Source organism: Petaurus breviceps, unplaced genomic scaffold, assembly GCF_028583685.1.
Source record: "Petaurus breviceps papuanus isolate PSGF00001 unplaced genomic scaffold, PetGlider_PUasm1.0 91133, whole genome shotgun sequence".
Taxonomy (NCBI): Eukaryota; Metazoa; Chordata; class Mammalia; order Diprotodontia; family Petauridae; genus Petaurus; species Petaurus breviceps.
Window position 1 is genome coordinate 44,654,123 of NW_027187419.1, and position 10,202 is coordinate 44,664,324.

General features: G+C 41.7%; 1 protein-coding gene across 4 annotated transcripts in view; it reads right to left on the bottom strand.

Annotated features, from left to right (window-relative positions):
- PRDM10 (PR/SET domain 10) overlaps positions 1–6,502 on the bottom strand; it is a 160,106-nt gene extending 153,604 nt beyond the window's left edge. For 3 of the 4 annotated variants that reach the window (XM_069080237.1, XM_069080234.1, XM_069080235.1), the window contains exon 1: positions 5,484–6,124. The gene's annotated coding sequence lies outside the window, so the exon portion shown is untranslated. Of the gene's footprint in view, positions 1–5,483 lie in introns of all 4 variants that reach the window. The other variant, XM_069080238.1, reaches the window with a different exon arrangement.
- Positions 6,503–10,202: the final 3,700 nt, after the last annotated feature.

A 10,202-nucleotide genomic window follows, 5' to 3' on the forward strand; every position in this document is an offset into this window, starting at 1 on the left:
ATTCTAGCTGAAAGAATAATTTAAGCAAAGCCACTAAGAAGGGGGAAAATATTTTCAGGGAAAACTTATTTCACTAGAAAAAAGGGTTACCATATATATGAAAATAGGTGATCAGACTGCACAGGTGGAATGATGTCAAAACGGATGTCATACTAAGGAAGAGTTTTATAAAAAGTGGTGAATTTTAAGTAGGTAAGTGATGTGACTAATATAATTTTAAGAAAATTAACCTGGTAACATTGTTGTATATGGAAGGGAAAGAAGGGCCTGAAGACCAGAACACCAAGTTGGGATAGGAGGCTATTAGAACATAGGTCCTACCAGTTAAAATGTAAAAAGCAGAAGAGACACATTCTACCTACCATAACCTGGTGATTAACTGTATAGGAGAGTCTAAAAGGAAAGCATCAAAGATGACTAAGAATTGGGAATATTTGGGCCGGAAAAAATAATAAAAAGATTTGAAGAGGGCTGAATGGTTGTCTTTCAAGTATTTAAGTAGTTGAAAGAGGGATAGGAGTTGTTTTGCTTGGCTCTAGAGGACACAGGACAGCTACCTGGTACAGTGGATGGAGGGTCAGGCCTTGAGTCAGGAGGACCTGAATTCAAATGTGATCTCAGACAACTTACTAGCTGTGATCCTGGGCAAATCACTTAATCCTCTTTGCCTCAGTTTCTTCATCTGCAAATGAGCTAGAGAAGGAAATGGCAAACTACTACAGTATATTTGCCAGAGTCGAACAAAACTGTAAACAACTGAACAACAAAAGAGGATATAACCCAGAGCATCAGGCAGAACTTGCAAAGAAAATTTAGGCTGTGGGTTGTTCCTCAAATAGGTCTTCAAGCAAAGGCTTGTCAATAAGTAAACTCAACAAGCATTTATTAAGTGCCAACTATGTGCCAAGCACAGGGTTAAGTACTGAAGAGACAAAGAAAAGCAAAAATAGCCCCTGCCCCCAAGGGTCTGACAGTCTAGGAGGAGACATGCAAACATGTACAAATGAAAACTACACAAGACAATTTGAAAATAATCTCTGAGGGAAGGCACTAAAATAAAGGACTAGAAAAGAATTCTTGTAGAAAAGAGGAATTTCAGCTGAGGCTTTCTGGTAAACCAGAAAAGCCAGGAATCAGAGGCGAGGAAGGAGAATTCCAGGCATGAAGGATAAGAAGCAAAAATGCGAAGTTGGTATAAATGGAATGTTCTGTAAGGAGTAAGATGTAATATGACTGAATAGGTAAGAAGGAGCCAGGTTATGAAAGGCTTTAAAAGCCAAACAGAGGATTTTATATTTGATCCTGGAGGTAATAGGGAAACACTAGAGTTTATTGAATACGATGGGAGTAACATGGTCTGACCTGCACTTTAGAAAGATTACCTTGATTGCTTGGAGGAAGATGTACTGAAGTGGGCAAAGATTTGAATCAGGGAGGCCAGCCAGAAGGTTATTGATATAGTTCAGGAATGAGGCGATGAGGATGGTGACAGTGTCAGAAGAGAAGTATAAACACTGCAAAGGTAGAATCAACAGGACTTGACAATAGACTGAATATTGGTTGGACTGAATGGTACCATTTCAGCTATAAAGTAGAAAAATTTTTGTTCTGATACGGATTGGACTAGATAATCTCAGGTTCCTTCCAACTCAAGATTTTGTGATGATTTTGTGAGAATGGTGATACCCTTAGTAGAAATTTTAAAAAGATAAAAAACTTAAGAGGAATTAATTTGGAAAACGGGGAAATTCTGAGTTGGCGCCATTAATACCAAGTCCTATTAAATGTTTGATATTTGTAAACCACATTTTTTTATTTATTTCACTGACTGCTTCTAGATAAAACTAGATACTTACTCATTCACCAGACAACTATATTATCCCCCTAGGGGAAGTTTCCATCAGCATCAATAAGGTCTCCTGAGAACAGCTAACAGACCCACAATAAATCAGAAGTCTTCACAGTGGCAGTCAGCAATATTAAGCTTATTTTAGTTAGAATAGGCCAGATTTGCACAGATTTTCATTTTTTTAACGACTAGCACAATTCAAACATCACAATTACAATACTGACTGGTTCCAATTCAGCATTTATTAAATGCCTTTAACAAGATACTGGTTACAATGACAAAAATAATTCAGTTCCTGACCTGGCAGTGCATACAATCTAATACAAATAAAGCACAAATAGCATGATACAAGGTAAAAAGTGAAAAAGGATAATGAAAGGTCCAAACTACTTTTTTAAAGTGCTATTTGTAGAGAGCAACCTCCATTTCAAATGAGGGTGAAAGAGGAAGATTAAGGTGGCATCTGAGCCTGGCCCTTGAAGGAACAGAAAAATCTGAAGAGCCAGATGATATGCAGAAAGCATAAAGGACAGTCTGCATGAATAGAGAAAGGCAGGAGAACTAAACATCATGATCAAGAAACAGTAGGTCCTTCTGGCTAAAATACACAACATAAAGGATAGCAATGCAAAACTGACTTCAAAAGGTTGCCTAGAATCAGATACTAAAGATCTTTAATGTACTTTAGTCACCTTTGATTAAATTATAAACTCCTCGAAGGAAGAAAAAAAGTTTTAATCCAGTAATTCACAATGTTTTTAGAAGTTATAATACTCAATTTTTTTGAATGTTTGACACATAACCCCCTCTTCATTCCCACTCACAGTGATTTTATTAAACTGAATTAAAACAGTAAAGCTCACTGAGTTTTAATAAAATTTTAAGACTTTCTTGACACCCTTAATCAGAGATATCTCTAGGTTTTACAAATCAATGTTGTATGTAGTTGATATTGTACAAATTCACCAGGCAAGTTAATTAGCAAATAAGTTAGAGGCTGAGATACAGTGTCAGTCAATTAATCACAAAACCATTGACTGATGCTATAGATCTGTTTGGTCTCTATTTTTTTTAAAGTGGGTAACATTTTAGGTCCTTTAAAAATAGGGATTATACTTTATGTAATATATTCCATTGTAGTGGCATAACACTTAATAAATTCCTAGGTACCTTTCAGTGCCTCAATAAATGTTAAATAAATAATCAAGCACTCTATAACCAGGCAGGTCTAAATAAAAAATAGATAAAGCCTCTAGAGTATGTCAGGCTAGGAAAGTAGAAAAATTTTTTAAAACACTAGATTAAAATTTGAAACTCAAGGGATTGTGGAACCGAATCTTGTAAACTAAAAGTAAACAAATTAAATTTTTAAAAAGACACTAGATTAATTTTTTAAAAAAAACACAAACTTTTAGATCTCTATCCACAGGTATATAGCAAAATGTTAAAGTTTACAAAATATTTTTTGCTCAGAGGCAGCTGTATTACAGTGGATAGTGGGCTAGCTGGATGTTAAGAGTTTAGCTCAAATTTGGCTTCAGACATTTTTTACTTAAGTGACCCTTATTCAAGTTCATCTGTCTGCTTCAGTTTACTTATCTGTAAAATGGGGATAATAATAGCACCTACTTCCCAGAATTGTAGTAAGGATAAAATTAGATATTATTTGCAAAATGCTTTGCTTTAAAATGCTATTATTTTGTAAAAAGTAAACAAGTGTTATTATTCTCATCTAACCGCTGAAGTGTTAAGCTGAGAAGTGTTAAATAAGTTACCCAAGGTCACAAAGCCAGGGAAAGTCAAAATTATAAAACACTTATCAAAGATTTTGTTCATTTCGACATTTATTAATACCTTAAGGAACAGAGAGCACTGTGTGGGGCACTGGGGAAAAGATAATGTTTAAGCAGCATCCTTACAATTCATGTAGCTTTACAGTATGCCTGTATCAATATAAAATAATTTCAGTGAACACCTACTATTAGTAAAACAGTCGAGGTAGGTGCCCTAGGAAATGCAAAACTTGTGAGCTTATAATTATGGGTCTAAGTATCTCATTAGACAAGACATAAACTTGTGAAATGATTTAAATAACAGCTCAAGACAAAAGCAGAGAAGATATCACAAAACAGTATCAAATTAAGTGTAAAATAAGTAGGGTAGACCGTAAGTACCACAGGAGACCATGAGAGAAAGTGATCTTGTCAAACTGAGGTGACAGGGAAGGAGGACTTAATGGGATTGCAGGATATGGCTCTACCAAAAACTAAATATGACATTTAATAAACTATGAAGATCAATGAGACACACCAAACTTCCAGGGTTAAAATATACATAGTGGGACGCCTGATGCTCACAAGATTAGTTAAAATGCAAGCAGCCCCCAAATCCCACAATCACTCCGTACACACCAGCGGTCTAAACGTTTCAAGACATACGTAGGTTCAATTTGCTTTGTCCATAGAAAGCTACGAGGCAAAGGCCCCAGGGATGTTTAATGCACAGCTACCTCCAACTCGAAGGCATACACTTTTCTGAATGAGAGAACCCATCCTCTACACCAGCGATAATTCACCAAAGATAAACAGCATTTGAGGGCCGCTTGCTCCCGGCATAGCACTTTGCACCGCAGGGAATTTCAAACTCAAAAGAAACTTGGCCTCCGGCAAACAGCATCCTCCCACGCCCGCGTTCCACCCCACGCCGTACAAGGCCTAAACCCCACCCACTCCCTCCTGGCTCCCCCTCCCCCTGCAAGACCCCCCTTCCCCCACTCCTCTGACACAGCCGCTACCTACAAGGCTAAGGGCTATCCTAACCTCCGGCAGGGCAACAGCTACCACCCTCGGGAGGCCAGACCGTTAGGGCATGGCAGCAAGCTGCGGACGTGAGGCCGCGGCCGAGGCCAGGGCCTCCGTCACAAGGGCTAAAATGGGGGAGCCGCCGCCTCCACCTGACTGCCCGCCGAGCGAAGCCCTCCCGGCTCCGCCATGGCGGGCGAGCAAGCGGGGTGGCTGCGCCTCCCGCCCCCCACGCCGCCCCCGTCCCCCCGAGGCCTCGCCACACTGAGGGCGAGCGGAGCGGCCCGAGCCACTGTCGGCAGCGCCCCAACCGCGCACCCGCCCAACCGCCACAGCTCAGTCGGGGCCGGGCGCTCAACCGCCGTCCCGGCCCAACCAATGCGGGGCAGGGGGAGGAGAGGTACGCGTGGCTGGGGGAACGAGCCGGGGACTCGGTGGTCGCCGAAGGGATGGGTTGTGATTCAGCAGAGCAACGGGCGCAGGGGCGCCGCAGGCCCCAGCGGAGCGGCGCCCCGGGGCTGGGATCCTTCGGGGCTCCTACCCCCTTTCCCCCTAGAAGGTGCAGTTGGTTTGACCCCCCACCCCGAGTGAGGTGCCTCGTCCCAGCCCCGGCTGGACTGTACCATCGGGCGGTGCCGCCGGGATTTCTCCCCCCTACTATTAATCCCCCCCCCACCCGGGTCCGCGGTCGGTTGGCCCCGGCCGGGCTATGAGACGCGGAACGAGCTCGGCGCCATTTTGGGTGGGACTAAGCAGAGGCTAAACACCCTCCCTGTCCACAGGGTGCTCTGAGCCCCGAGTTAGCCAGTTCCCTTGGTCCCCTGGGTACTTACACGATGTGGGGTGAGGGGAGCCAACTAGCCGGTGGGTCCCCGATCCGTTCTCCCCAGGGGTGATGGAAATCAAACCCCCCCCGCCGCCTCCAGGTGGTTCTTCCCGCCGCAGAGTGGGAGCTGCAGACCGGGCGGGGGCTCATTAGCATACTCTGCCTGGCAACCGGGGATAGGTGTTATGTGATTGGCTGAACTGTGTAAACCCCCAGCTGGGCCTTGAGACGGGTACTGCTGGGCCAGACAGACAGACCCGGATTTAATAATCATAGCGAAGTTCTTGAGATGTCTAATTTCGATCAGCGGAGAAATCAAATGAGTCATTCGAAGTCCAATAACCAAAGGCCTCTTTTTTCTGGGCTCTGCGGTTAATAGAACAACCAATCCAGGAGTGAGTAGATGGTGATGGAGGGCTTCGTTTGCGCCAGGAGCCAATCAGAGGACGCCTCTCTTCAGTGGGCGGGACAGAGCTTTCTGGAGAGGCTCTCAGAAAATTCAGCTTCTTCCCATGCGCTGGAGGCTTCTGTCCTGCTGGTCTAGGGCACGGGCTGCTCTCTGGGAAAACGGTGAAAGAGGTAGTTTACCTTCGCCCCACCCCTGTCCCCAAGTGCTCCGTAATCACTTTTGGACGCCAAGAAGAAAGCAATCCTTTTGCATTCAGCAAACATTCTGTGACTGTGATTGCCCAAAGTTATAAAGAAGAAAGCCAGAGTCTCTGCCCACAGGGAGCTTACATTTTACTAGACTGATGAGTTCATTCACACTTTTAAAGACTTGAAATCTAACACGTGCCGCATATCTCTAAAGCCTCTAGATCCTAAGAAAGGAATTGGGAATAGTGTAATTTCAAACTACTGTGTCGGAGGGGAGAGGGAAGCTCTAGTATCCCTTTTGGAATTCCCTTATGGTGGTGGGAGATGGCTTCCATTCATTTAAAGGTAACCTCTTTCCGTCATTGACCCCCTCGATGCCCTCACCGCCCGTCACTCCCTTGAGAAAGTAATATCTATCTCACGTTGCTCCCTGCTTCTCTCCTTTTCCATCTCCTTGTTTTGGTCATTTAGAACAGGGATCCTCGCTTTTCTTTTAGGTTTTGTACCCTATCAGAAAAAAAAAATAGTAGGACCCTTGACAGTATGTTTATTTTCTTAATTTACTTGTTTATAAATGTACAGGTATTTAGGTACGTTATTTTTTAATTTTTAGCACTAACCCCTACCTTAGTTTTTACAAATTCACATGTACTACTATGCAAATGATAAGATACATTATTAAACTCAAAGAAATTTTAAAAGGCTGAAATAAAATGAATGACCATAATCAAATCTGAAATTTAGGAATATTTTTGTAGGTGTGTAAAGAATGTATTGAAGAGAAGAGAGACTGGGGCCAGGAAGACCAATTAAGAGGCTATTGCAATAGTCCAGCATAGGGGCTGAACTAGAGTGATGGCCTTATAACGATAGAGAGATTGAGAAGGAAGAAATGGCAATTTCTTGGACCTGTGGAGTGAGGGAGAATGAGGTTGTGAACTTGTGTGACTTGGAGGGAAGGAGTTACCCTTGATAGTAATAGGGAAGTTCAAAAGAATGATCAAAGCAATCTTCCATGTCACACACACACACATTGTCTGAACTTCAGTGGCTCCCTATTGCCTCCAGGATCAAATATAAAATTTTGGTTGCCTTTTAAAGATTTTAATAACCTAGCCCCTTCTTACCTTTCCCATCTTCTTACCCATTATTCCTCCCCTCCCCATTTTCACTGGCAGTTACTCATGCCAAGAAAGCCTAGGAATTCCTTCAAATTACAGCTAAAAATTCTTACTTCTACAGTAGGTCTTTCTTAATGCTATTGCCTTCCCTCTGAAATAACCTCCAATTTATTTGTCCTGTATATGTCTTGTTTGTATATTGTGGTTTGCATGCTGTCTTACCCCATTGGGTTGTCAGTTCCTTAAATTCGAAGTCTGTTTTAACCTTTCTGTCCCCAGAATTTAGCACAGTACCTGATATAGATGAATCACTTGCTAAATGCTTGTTGACTTATCAAATTGAGATGAGTTTGGGGACAGGTAAAGAGGTCCTCAATACAGACTGCAATTCATCCATGTCTGATACTCCTATGCAACTTTTTTCTGCTACATCTTGAAATGGGAAGTGGGAGAGATGGGGCTCTTACTCACCATTCCACTGCCCTCCAGAGGTGTATGCTGAAGCCATAAAATGACATGGGGAGCAGGGAGTGAGTATGCCAGAAATAGGAGAAGGAATTTTCCCAGTGATATCTGTACAGCTTCAGCTGTGGGTAACCAATAATGGTCATATTATAATTGCTAAGAGGGATTAACCAACTCTAGGCTCAGAATGGGGAAAGTTAGGAGTTTGCATAACAGAGAGACAGGGGTGGGAGGAGAAAGTTGAAGCATGTGTGGCTGTGTTGGTGATATGCTCTATGATTGGATTGGCTATCAAAGGGAGGATGGATGCAATACATCTTCCCACCCTCAGATTGGTTGATCACATACCACTTGAGGTCATGGCACAGCCCCCACTTTGGATATTCAAAGGTAATAAATCACATTTCTCCAAACTTTTTGGATCATATACCTCATCAGAAAAAAAAAATGTTGAGTATGCACATGTAATATTTGTACTTATTTATAAATTGTTTTGTATTCTAATAATTGGGTACATTATAAAACTTACACAAAAATACAGATTTTAAAATCATAAGATAAAGATGACATTTGATAGTAGAGTGTAATGGGAATGTAAATTTTGAAGATCTTCCCAGCCCCTAGGCTAAAGTGCACCTGGAGCCTGGGGTGAGAGGCTTGTTTTTCAGTAGATACTTCTTGATTGGCCAGTGGGTCAATAAGGTTGTTACATTCTCTGAGCCAGGAGAAGGGTATATAAACCCTGATTTGAGGCTTTGTTTTTGGGGCTCACTTTGAGAAGTGTTCTGTGATTTGATGAAACTCTGGGCTAGCCGTTGTCCAGAGCCCCCCGGCTTTGAAACCCAGATGTTGTTTGGTATGGATGTAATGGTTGCACAGTTTGGAAAGCTGTGTACTTGATCTGTTTCTGTCTTGATAATACTGTCTGTATATTCTGAAGTTCGGGGTGCTGACCTTTTTCCCTTGAACGAGGTAAACGATACATATCTGACTGATTAAAGTAAACTTGTTAACCCATTTTGAGTTGCTTTCCTTTATCAAAGCAGATCCAAGAACCTGTGGTGGCAGCAAACCCTGAGGACCCTTGGGGTGTTTGCTGCTACATAGAGTCAGTAGGGGTCAGAGAAATTATTGGGTATGGTAATGAAAGGGTTAGACCTGTTCTTTAGGAAAATCACTGTCAGATTTGTGAAGAATGGATTAGAGGGGAGAGACTAGAATATGAGAGATCAGTTAGGAAGCTGTTGCAATAGTCCAGAGGTAATGATGGAGTGAACTTGGATGGTGACTATGTGTAGAGAGAAAAAGAACATGGGAGCCTCATCATGGAAGGATGGATATAGGGGAAAATTTAGGTGATGCAAAAACAAAATATATAAATAAATTTTTAAAAATAAATAACAGAAAGGAAGAAGTTGATGCAGCTTAAATGAGCATATAACATATAACAAAGATAACCCATTGAGAAACACTGACCAACACAGAGCCTTGTAATACTGTGTCCCCAAAAAACTTGATTCAAGGATAAGACCTACTGATTTAAAATTGTCTCTGGTTAGGGTATTAATGTGCTGTTGAAGGCTTCCAGTACACCCTGTCACTTCTTCCATAAATTGCTTACCTTTTCTTTAACCATACATGTATAGTAAGGTGAAAATATTTGACTTACTGTGTGGGGAGAGTTTTCCTGTAGGCTCTTTAACAATGATACTTTCAGCAAATTACTCTTGTTATTTGGTGAATAGAACACTACTTATAATAAAGAAAAATCTTGGGGGCAGCTAGGTGGTGCAGTGAATAGAGCACCAGCCCTGGAGTCAGGAGGACCTGAGTTCAAATTAAGCCCAGACACTTAACACTTACTAGCTGTGTGGCAGTCACTTGGGCAAGTCATTTATCCCCAATTGCCCTGCCTTCCCCTTCCAAAAAGACAAAAAAGAAAAAAAGAAAGAAAAATCTCTGATAGCTAACTGTATGTTTATTATTACATGAGGAGTCAAAATCTCCATTTGTGATTGTCAATAGAAGGAATGCAATCTACAATAATCTCCAAATATCAGAACTGCTTTCTTTTCTGAGGTCTGCTACATTAATAATAACAAAAACATATTTCAGGAGCGGCAAGGTGGCGCAATGAATAGAGCACCAGCCCTGGAGTCAGGAGGACCTGGGTTCAGATATGGCCTCAGACACTTAACACACAGACAAAAAAATAGCCATGTGACCTTGGGCAAGTCACTTAACCCCAATTGCCCTCCAAAAAGAAAAAAAAAAACACATTTCTATGATATTTCAGTGTTTGCAACAATCCTGTGGAGTATGCTGAGTAAACATTTTATAATTGAGGAAACTGAGGCTGAAAGAGCTAATTCTTCATGGTCAGGGTTAGTAAGTATCAGGATGCCAGCTGATAAATTTTCTTTCCACTATACTGATTTCTCTGTTCTAATTCTGGAATATGTCAAGATATGTTTGTTTGTTTTCATAGTTCTGTCATTCTCTCATGCCCTGCACCAAATTAGTGTATTATAGTTGTTGGTAAT